Here is a 12,092-nt window from a genome sequence, read left to right on the forward strand (position 1 = left end):
GTACACCTAATTTACATATTTATTATCTTAATTAACAAAATTGCAGAGCAGAGCATGGACTGAAGAGATGCAAGGATGTTAAACAGAACAGGAAGCTGTTACATTATATCTGAGGTCCCATCTCAGCACTGGCTTAATATACTGAAGAGAACCAGTATATGGCTGTCAATATAGATGAACCTGGTTGACATACTCGTATGAGCCGGTTACGTTCCGAATAAACTCTAGGAATTTCGAGTGCTTAGAATTAGCCGGAAGTGACTGATCAGCTTTAGATTGCTTCGTTGTTGAGCGAAGTCCAATAGCTGAATGACCTTTCAAACTTATCAACGTAATCAATTTCTCTCCTTGAACAAGTTAGAGAAGTACTCCAAACCTGATACGTGTAGTCAAGCATATTTAATAAGATTAGAAGATTTAAAGAATTATTGTGGGGCTGGTGAAGATTTATACCATACTTTTAAAGACAAAACTTCCCCGAACATCTTAGATACAAATAACGTATTTTCCAAAACTCTAATAATAATATTTGTGGCTTTAGTCCGCAAGCGAACTATACCGACAGAGCGACCGCCGATTGTCGGCGAAGTTAGTGCCAACATTAGAGGATAGTGTGTGTCGCGTGGTCAGCGAAACGGATTCCCACAGCCGTTAATTTCGCTTTTCTAGACCGGAGCCGCTACTTTTTCATTTAAGTAGCTGAGGCTACGAGGCTGAGTGGATCCCGTTCCAGACCCACTACTTCTCAGAAAATCTGGTAGCGCCGGGAATCGAACCCGGGGCCTCTGGATCTGTACCAAGCAACTCTGACCACTAGACCACAGAGGTGGTCAAACTCTAATAATTCTGTAGTCAAATAAAGTCGTATGTTTTGTTAAGATCCAAAATTATCACAACGTGATGGATGTGAGTACGTATATACGTGTATTTAAAAGCGAACTTGAAGAAATTGCTGAATTTGAAGTTGTCCCTGTGCTTAAGTAAGGAATGAACCACGACGCCATGAATACGTATGTGGGAGTGAAGATTTAGCACTACCATTCTTGATCTTGGCACTAGCTGAAGGAGAGTGGTCAGCTTCACGGCCCTGCCTTTTTACCTCGGGGAAAGAGCCCTCGGTATCCATTGGATAGGAGGCGGGGTGGTCCCCAGGGCAGGTCTGGACGCTGTGGAGTACAGAAGAATTTCTTGCCCTTACCGTGAGTCGAAACCAGGCCGTCCAGCCCGTAGCCCGTCGTTATGCCGACTAAGTTAGAATTAATCCGTCAAATAAAAATGTAATTAATCACCTTTTTCACGTTTTACAAAAAAGAAATACATATAGAAAATACAGAATGTGAAATATTTTCCACTGATAAGCTAAGACTTTTAATTTTTAACGGAGTAGTTAACGGTGTATGTATATCAAATCTATCTATCTATCTTTATTCCAGTTGCTCCCACTTTGGACATAGGGCATCCGTGAAACGCTTCGTTTCACTTCAGGTTCTTAACCTTAGACAGTCGGTAGGACTCTTTGCACGAGTGATCAGCCCGTCGCAAGGCCGCTACCTGCAAAGAAACACAGAATAAACGCAAACATCCATACCTTGAGTGGGATTCGAACCCACGATACCAGCGTTCGAGCGACCGAAGACATATCATGCCTTAGACCGCACGGAATCTGTGATCGGCTGTATGTATCAAATGATCACATTAATATTCTAAAATACTTTCATTTTTATGATTTATTTTATCATGTATATCATAGGGACGCAAGGAATGGGTATATGGCTTATAATTGGGCGTTTAAAGAAAATATCACTCCATTTTAGTTGGAAGAAAGCTATCGGATCTTACACTGCCTAGAATGAGTAAGACAAAACTCTGGACAATACAGCCAGCGAAGCAAACACGATGTTCCCCGACTGGAAACAGAGGAGCAAACATGACTTGTACCAAGTACGTTAAGTTACAAAACCAACAGAACATTCGAGCAACACGAACAAGAATGCAAAGCGTACATCCTCCTTTTGTTAAAGAGGCGAACGTTCACCGTAGGACTGCAGGCTGCTGTTGTATCACTCTTTATATGGAATGTCTGGTTCTTATTCCCAATGAGGGCTGCGCCAAGTCTGCATACCCTCAACAAGAGTTCAGCACTGAATCTCAACATACATGGACATGGACATGGTAGCAGCAGAGTAGATTTTATAGCGTGTTCACTCATAGAGCTGAGCCCTTCTTGAGAATCTGCCAGTTATGCAGCTACTCAAGAACTTCCCAGGATTTATGGAACCCGAAGGTTCATTACCATGTTCACAAGAGCCCTTCACTGGTCCCTATCCTGAGAAACATCAATCAAATCCATACTATCCTATTCTATCTCTCTAAGATCAATTTCAATATTGTCCACCCATCTACGTCTTAGTCTTCCCAGTGGTCTCCTTCCTTCGATGGTAAATATAAATACTATAAAGACACAATTGTACCCGTGCTTAATAACTCATCATGCCATAAAGATATGGGGGAGTGGGGATATATTTAAAACATCCATAACTTGTATTCCTCGCCAAGTATAAATAGAATCATCAAGTCAAGAAGGATGAGGTGTGCAGAGCATGTAGCACGAATGGGGAGAAGAGAAATGCATATAGGATATTGGTGGGAAAGCCAGATGGTTAGAGACCACTGGGAAGACCAAGGAGTAGGTGGGTGAACAATATGAAAATGGATCTTAGAGAGATAGGATGGGATGGTATGGATTGGACTGATCTGGATCAGGATAGGGCCCAGTGGAGGGCTCTTGTTAACACGGTAATGAACCTTCGGGTTCCATAAAATGTTGGGAAGCGCTTGAGTAGCTGCACAACTGGCGGCTTCTCAAGAAGGGCTCAGCTCCATGAGTGAGTGATAACTTCGGGAACTAAATGGAATTGGCCAGCTTCACGCCCCTGCCGCTTTACCCACGAGGAAAGTCGGTTTGCATGCCGACGAATGGGGGTTCGATTCCACAACGTCTAGACTGCATGGAACACCCACTGGGGGGGGGTACTCGAATCAGTCTAGACGCTGTGGAGAAGAAAGAATCTCTGCATCTGCCGGGAATCGAGCCCTGATTCGTCGATCCGCAGTCCGTAGTTTGTACGCAGTGGCGTTTTTAACATCGCTGTTAGCAACTCAGATATGTTCTAATCAAATGGTTGCGCGAAAGTGAGAAATGAACTGAACATGATGTAGAGAGGAGCTGTAATGGTCTAATTGAACGTAGTGATCGAGACAGTGTCCCGGAATTTGGCCGTACCATCCCGATATGCTTGCCGGTCACGGCGGCCGCGTGGTCTAAGACATGAACTATCTTCGCTCGCTCGAGCGGTGGGATAGTGGGTTCGAATCCCAGTCAAGGCACGGATGTATGTGTGTGCGTTTATTCTGTATTTGAGTTGTCCTGTCTGTAGGCAGCGGCCTTGCGACGGGCTGATCCGCCGTCCAGGGAGTCCTACCGATTGTGTAAAAATGATTATGAAACTGAAGAAGAGGCCAGGGCCTAACTGAGGGCTGTAGAGCCACTGATGAATGAAAAATGAAAATCCCGATATGCTTGGAGGAACTGAGGAAAATCACTAAGTCAGGATTGTCGGTGTCTCGGCCGAGATTCGAAACTGGCATCCCCCGCATACAACTAACAATTGCAGCACGTTGCCCAGTCACTATACTGAGTGAGATATCTCCACTCCGTTTAAGGCACATTACTGTAATTTTCAGTTTCACAGAGCCTAACAAATCTAAGTACATCTAAACAGGGTTAGAATCAACATTGATCTATAGAGTTACCTGCAAGCTCTAATGAATGCAGCATTTAACAACCGGACATCCGGAAGGTCCACTATATAACGTGTTTCGTGGTTTTACTCTGCCTTTCCAGGCAAATGTAGGAAAGGACCTGAAATTAGGCCTTAGATACTTCCGTCTGCCCCCTTTTTCATACTAGTCGACACTACGTAATGCAAGTAGTTGAAATAATGCCATTAAATAAACCAAGATTCAATCAATCAAGAATAAGGTCCTCAGATCCGTTTTATACTTTCACAGTTCTCAGTGAAATCCAAAGGAAGCGTGAATGTTATCCAAGTAGCATACAAATTGGAATGTACACACGTTACCTATGACCTTGAGAATTGGACTCAAATGTTCTTAAAGTAGTAACTAATTTTAAAACCGTATTCAGAGTCATTTCTGTTGAATGTAGGAACAGTACCTTGAACACAGGCAGGACTCAGCAAACCCACTCGTCTGCTCGTCCGTGACGAGTGAAAAATCAAGGCCAACGAGTGGAAAAATCTTTGAATTTATTCGTTAATGTCCTCTCCCCCTCTCAGTCTTGATTTGTTCACAGTTGTCGAAGAGTAGGTTCACAACTGGCATGGATATGAGGGCCTTTGTTAATGTGTGATTAATGTTCCTGTGGTGGTATCAATATTGCGATGTTGCGCCGTGTAGTTTTGTAGATAGGTATCATCTTCAGGGTAGAATATATTCTAACCTGAAGTAGGAGGCAGCAAGTTCTTCACTAACATTACTACCTGTCTACATGAGAATGCAGCCTTGCAACAATGGCAGGTTTCGCGTCTAGATGTAAGGACAAGATTAGAGCTAAATACAACTGCAACGGCGTGGGTAGAGACAGTTTCTTGTTCAGAGAAATTTCTAGCGCGCAGAATTTCTGTTTCACTGGTGAACTGAGTTAATATCGTTGACCCCTGGATATTGTCCACGGCCGCTTCAGTCGAAGTCCTTTCCAGTGGAAGGCACACACTCATATGGTGCACCATCCAATATCATTAGGATATGACAGTGATGACGCATCTGTTTGCTCTTTCGGGGGGAAAGTCTAGAAAGGGTTCTTGTTGTCCGGCCCTCCAGACTTCAAATAAAAATGTTATTGGGCAATCAAATTTAGTCAAAGTCCATTCTTAACTGTATCTATATCAGTTCTGCTGGTCATGTATCCTTTTGCAACATATGGCCCTGCAGACTTTGTGGAGATGTTTAGAGAGCATGAATGAACAGCTTTTATCTTGCATTTGAAGTTCTCATAGCGGTTATTAAGAACAGCATGACCTTCTGGGTTATATATAATACCATATAGTTCGGTAGAGATTTACCGACGTTTTGGAGAAAAGTAACGCCTTCATCTTCAGGGTAGGAAAATAAACCAGACAAAAAGCCAGCAAGAAGCTGGTAGCAAGTTGGAGAGGCTCTGCTTACCGCCTACTTCTTGTTTGGTTTATTCTTCTACCCTGAAGATGGAGGCGATACATTCCTCTGAAATTTCGCTGAATTTCTATGTAACTACTTTGTACACTGCGTTATGCGTAGAATACCATACTCCTTAAGTCATTAGTATGAACCCTGGTGTACCTAAGAAACAGAATGAAGTAAATAATAATAGCGATCAAAAAAATTAGGGGGCCTCACCCTGATTGAAGAGATTGGTAGTAATAATTCTGCATTATTTATGAGTTATTTTCGGTATAAAATGTAGGGTTATGGACTATATTTAAGATACACAGTAATTTGTAAGCCTACTATCATGCCATTTTGTCGCTGTCCAACTATCCAAGGCAGCAAGGTAACGAGAGTGGAAATCTACATCCTTAAATACATTTTCATAATACCTCTGAAACGGCTCTTTAAATATACAAATAAATAAACACGTATTTTATACGCCGCAATAAAAGGGTCCAAGTTTTGGAACGTCAGTTCAGGCATAAATCTATTTGGGGAAAAATTTAACGAGATAAACTAAAAAAGGCGGTTAAAGACGGGACGAGCGATTACTCAGTAATGTGCTGAACTATGAGCTGAGTAGCTCCAGTTCATTTACTCAAAGGAGCAACGAGATTCTCCTCCACCCTACCACATCGGCTTACAGAACGACTTCTTGGCGCATAAAGGTGGCCGAAGCGTAAAACTGATGACTCACTACCTATAGCGCCGAGAAAAATAATGGGCGAGATTTACGTCCATGTCCCTATATGCCGTCGGACCTCAGTAGTAAGAGCAGGAATAAATTAACTTCAGATAGCCACTTGTAAGCCTCGGCCGGACATAATACAGTCGCGTAAATAACGTATTTGAAAATTTAATTCAGAATGTACCCTAAATATACTAATACTACTACTACTACTACTACTACTACTACTACTACTAATAATAATAATAATAATAATAATAATCTGAAGTGACAGGAGTTTGGAGAAACCTGCATAATGAGGAGCTTCATAACTTGTACTCTTCTCCAAGTATAATTAGAATTATCAAATCAAGGAGGATGAGGTGGGCAGGGCATGTAGCACGAATAGGGGCGAAGAGGAATGCATCTAGGATATTGGTGGGGAAGCCAAAAGGAATGAGACCACTGGGAAGACCAAGGCGTAGGTGGGTTGACATTATTAAAATGGATCTTAGAGAGATAGGATGGGATTATGTGGATTGGATTCATCTGTCTCAATATCATAGGCTATTTACGTATGTTGATGATATATGTCTTACGTGGAACATTACGTTCCACAAAACTTATCATCTTTACAAAGTGTTTTAAGTTTTAAAATACAAGTACACGACATGTTTCGGCCAACATGACCATCATTAGGTGTTAAAATATGTCTAATGAAAAAATCGCTGCTTTCACTTGTTGCTGATGCATATTCGGTCCCTCTGATGTGTGTGTGTGTGTGTGTGTGTAACATGTGTGAATTTTCTATTAGAATTAATGTATGTGAAGATCTTTACGTGTGGTGTGGTTATTCATTTGTGTACTCACGGTGGTTGGTATGTTGATGATATTCTGACCCAGCTCACAGGCATTAACAGTACCCTATTATAATTCAGTAATATACACAACCTCATAAATTGCGCCTTAAAAATAGAAATACCGTATTTACGCATGTATAGGCCGCACATTTTTTGCTAAAAATTCAAGAGGAAAACTGGGGTGCGGCTTATATTCGAAATATTCGAAATCACACTTCATTTAAAAAATTAACGTTGCTAAATTTCGGAATAATTTCTACTCCTGAAATAATATTCCAAGAAAATGATTTTTTCTATAATTTCTGTCTGAAAATTGTGCTGCGGCCTATACACGCACGCGGCCTATACATGCGTAAATACGGTATAATTTATAAATATAAACATTATCAATCAACTACATGGATTAGATTTTGTCATACACAGAAAATCAACTTAATACTCAGAATTACTTGGTTCTTGGACTTTGTCTATGGTCCCGTATTCTAGAAACTAGAATACAGAAAGATGGACAAAGTCCAAAAACCAAGTAATTCTGAGTATTATACACCAACGTTAGAACCGTTTAGAATGTACTTACACATATATAGCTATCTTCTATGAACACAAAGTCAACTACAAATTTCTTACAAGTAGAATGAATAGATATCCCATGTCCAAAGAAAAGGGACACAAATAAGTGAATGTCATAAATGAAATCCTTAAAAACAATCCATATACACCACAACAAATTAAAGTCAAATCCAAATCCAAACGTAATAAAGAATCGAATCCAAATGACATCAATAACACATCGACACTTACGTACGTACTTCAGCAAAGAAGCTAGAAACATCGCGTGCCGCTTGTGTCGCAACTCAGACATGTGTCTCGAAAGTAAAAGTGCAGGAAAGAGGAACAATTTGTTGCATTGTTGAGGATTGTGTAGTACGTAAACAGTTTTAGATATACATGCGTGGTAGTAATGCAACAGGATGCTTAAATGCAAGATACGTGATTGATAAAAACACCGTTTAAAACTACCAATACCCTAAAATATTTTTAAAACCAAAAACACAGTGCACCCTTTCAGTCGCAGCGGCATTTAATCTCCATCATGCCAAAGCTACCCCCCCCCCAATAAAATGGGACAGACGGGGAGAACTTTCAAAACCTGATGCTCAAAACATATATTCCGGTTACTGATAACATATTGTAGGGACAGGTCACTCTTATGTTCATCTTAAAGATTCACTTGAAATCCTACTAAAATTAAATAAAGGAAATCACGGGACCATATTAGAAAAATTGTAAATCAAACGACAAAGAAAAAGAGGCCATTCTGTACTCCATCAAGAAGGGTTCGATTTTTACGCAATTCCGAACACGCCCCCCTAACTTGTCCAGTGAAACTCGATCCGCCCCGTCATTAATTGTTAGCCGTACATATCTGATCTAGCACATATACTCTACAGGAACAAATTATTGTAAGCAATATTTCCTTCTTCATGCAACAATAAAATATAAATCGAATAGACAATAAATTTCAATATAATACTTCCATATATATATATATATATTTTTCTATTTGCATTGTTTAACGCAGATGCATGTATAAACCAAGACATGCTGTTCGTCCACAAGGACCTAGTAACAACAGCAGCATTTAAGCAATTATTTCAAAATAGTCTTCAGCGTTAACATGACGCCTACCAGTTATATTACATCAAATGTGCTAATAAGACATGTCTAAATAGCGAAAGTTTTTTTTTATCTATACACAGTTCTATTTCCAACTACTTGGTCCCTTAAAAAACTTTAAGGGAACACATGAATACCTGCTTTAAAACGTAATAAACATTTCTACGAGTATCATATGTACATAATATGTTGAGAATTTTTAACTTTTTTTTTAAATCATTTCTCAATTTCTGTCATATTATACCCACTATTACCTCAGCTTGCCGGTCACGGTAGCCGAGCGGTCTAAGACATGCATTGTCTTCGTTCGCTCGGAAGCCGGGATCGTGGGTTCGAATCCCACTCAGGAAATGGATGTTTGGTGTTTGTGTGTGTATGTGCACAGGTAGATGCCTTGCGACGAGCTGATCACCCGTCCAAGGAGTCCCACCGAATGTCTAAGATCTAGTCCCAAAGTAGGGTTATAGCGCAAAAAGAAAAAAAACAATTGCCTCAGGTTAATCTTCCACACTTCCCTATTTTACTGTCATCTATTTACATGCCACCATATACTTTATTAACGTAGTAAATTTGGTAATTGACCCAGCACCAGATAACATCTACTATTAAGCCACTGTAGATGGTCTTGATATGATAAAAAGATAAGTTGTCCCTGTGCTTAATTACGTAGTTAAGCACTATGCCATGAAGACCTGGGGGAGTGGAGGTATAGCTCCAACATTCTTGACCTCGGCACTAGGTGGAGGTGAGTGGTCAGCTTCACGCCCCTGCCGCTTTACCCCCGGTACCCATTGGATAGGAGGCTGGGTGGGCCCCAGAGCCAGTCTGGGCGCTGTGGGGAATGGGAAAATTTATCGAACCCGGGCCGTCCAGCTTGTAGCCCATCGCTATACCGACTAAGATATTCTGTCTCGATGTATGAAATTCTTTCGTGCTAATAATTATCCAGCCGAAGACTGTTTCTGTAAAACCGAAAAATGCTCTGGAATAAATTTTAATGAAATTACTAATACACGTACTATACGGTATTTGTTTTGTGCAACGGATATTCTGCTATATCTACAAACACAGGATGCTACTTGTGAAAATCACACTAAGTCTATAATATAGCGTCGAATGGTATTGTGGCATGTAGACCCGTTGCTAGGCGGCGACCGCGAGATAGGCGACGGTACAACGGCCGTTGCCAGGTAGCGGTCTGCAAACAACAGAGAAATGGTGTTTTGTGAGGCAATCGACAGCCGGTAAGAACGTGAGCAGGGAAGCAGAGGACATTGTTGGGATCCATCACCAGGCAACGACTGGTGAAGACACAGCAGAATGAGAAGACTTAATACGTACTCAAATGAAGTTCAGAGTGTGTTAATTAGCGTTTGGTCTATAGTTACTTGTAGTTATGATCTGTAGGTGTACAATAAATCCAATTACCAATCCACGAGCCGTGTACAGTCACTTTGAAATCGTGACAGTATGATTAGTGAATGTGAACGGATATGGAACAGAAAGGTGGTGGCCTAATTTGAAGTACTGTCCTGGCATTTGTCGGGGATTGAGGAAAAACATCAAAACACCTCAGTCAGGAGAGTTGGTGTCCCGGCCGAGATCGGAACAAGGAACCTTCCGAATACAAATCACAAGCGTTACAACTTACGCTCGAAAAAAGGTGTAAAAAATGCATACGAAGTTAAATTAGGCTAAGTGAAGTGACCCTTAAAATAAATCAAAATTAATTACGTACGTCTTACTCAACACTGATTCACTGTCTTACGTGCCAAGCGTCCTTCTTAAACGTATTTAAAAATATTTAACTTATATACAGTGCGTCTTTTAAACCTTATTTAAAAGCTTCTGTACATTGCAGCACATGTTTCGACCGACATTGGTCATCATCAGGTGTCTAAAATTGTAGGTGGAGACTACCGTGCTTCGGTTTTGTGTTTCTGATATTCGATGTGTAGTCCCAGCTACGTGCTCGTGTATTTCACGTTGCTGGGTGTCTCCTCCTGTTGTGTTGTGTGTTTATACACTATATATCCAATATCAGAATCACAAAACGGAAGAACGACAGTCTCCACCAACAATTTTAGACATGTAATGATGACCAATGTTGCGTGTCTAGACTAGGAGACTCGTAGAGTTGACATACAACACAACAGGAAGACGCACCCAGCACGATGAAATATACGCGCGTGTAGATGGAACTACACATCGAATATTAGAGTCACAAAACGGAAGCACGGTAGTTTCCACCTGTAATTTAAGACAGCTGATGACAGTGCTTGAGGTGGAATGAAAATAGAACCGGGATGGTTCTGCACGTGGAAAGAGGAAACGTGTTCACCCGAAGTGCGAGAAATGTGATATGGGACTGTGCATTCTCGGGTGCTTCAAACAGTACCACACGAAAGCAAAATTTAGTTAGACGACGCAGGGGAGTAGCCTGTACAACCATGAAACAGATAACAACAACAACAACAAAAAAAAAGGTATTGTACATTGCATTTACTGCCAAAGAACTAACGGGATGCTTTTAAGCCATTTAGAAAAGAACCGGGATGCCATCCCGCCGCATCCCGCCCCACCTCAAGCCCTGTCTGATGACCAATATTGTGTCTAGACTATGAGGCTCGTGGTCTAGGCACAAAACACAACAGGAAGAGACACAAAGAAATGGAAAGACCACGTAGATGGAATTGGTGAAAACTAACGGCCAACAATAGCATTGAAATATAAATTTATTGGATGAAGAGTAAGAGGAAGGCCAAGGCGGTGCTGGAAAATGTTCTGAAATCTGTATATGAATTAAGTTACTTAATCCGCTAAGAAACGATGGAAATAAAAATAAACAAAATGCAATTCTGATCGAAATGTTAACGTTACAGAATTCTTCAAATATTGAAAATTAAAAAATTACAATTTTATTTTTATTCTAATTAACTAGGGGTGAGGTGGGTCACAATACGATTGGTTGGATCTGTTTTAGCAGCCATAAACCTTCGGCTTTTTGTAACAGGGTGTTAGATAGGTCCAGAAATAATCGCTAATGGAAAATGTTCGGTTCCTGACACAGAGTTTAAAAAATTTGAAAATATTGGGTAAGTTCTAGGGATGCCAATCAACCGCGTTTCGTCGGAACATTCGAAATTCACGAAATTTCGAACCCCAGGGATAAGTAGGAGTTTCTCTGTTCTACAAAGTTTGCAGCTCTTGATCTTGTGCTTCCTACACATACTCTTCTTCACTATTGCAGGACTTCTCTAGCCACTGTTAAGATTTCTTAATTCTTCAGTGTTTTGCAAGAATGGTAGTTTGAAACTGCCAAATTCTCACTTTCTAACTTTGGTAGCTGATATCCAAAACTACGCGTGAAACAAGAAATTTCAGCATCAGTACCTAAAACCCAATTCAGATATCACAGTGACAAAGCATATAGGGGTTCGGAACTTGAAAGGACTGGAATGATATTCACAAAGCCTGTGCAAATACTTGCATATGTGGATGGTATACAGTGGGGTGATAATTAATTACATGCACTCAAAAACACCTTCACCACCAACTCACGAAACGCATCTTATAATAGGTAAAGCTGCGTTTGAAAAAGCTTAATTTAAATGCTTGGC

At 40.7% G+C, this 12,092-nt stretch overlaps 1 protein-coding gene across 3 annotated transcripts in view; it reads right to left on the reverse strand.

The window, feature by feature from the left end:
- The window catches only part of LOC111873914, a 39,338-nt gene that overhangs the window by 26,128 nt on the left and 1,118 nt on the right, over positions 1 to 12,092 (reverse strand). The window lies entirely within an intron of this gene.

This window comes from Cryptotermes secundus, unplaced genomic scaffold, assembly GCF_002891405.2.
Source record: "Cryptotermes secundus unplaced genomic scaffold, Csec_1.0 scaffold639, whole genome shotgun sequence".
NCBI classification, from domain to species: domain Eukaryota; kingdom Metazoa; phylum Arthropoda; class Insecta; order Blattodea; family Kalotermitidae; genus Cryptotermes; species Cryptotermes secundus.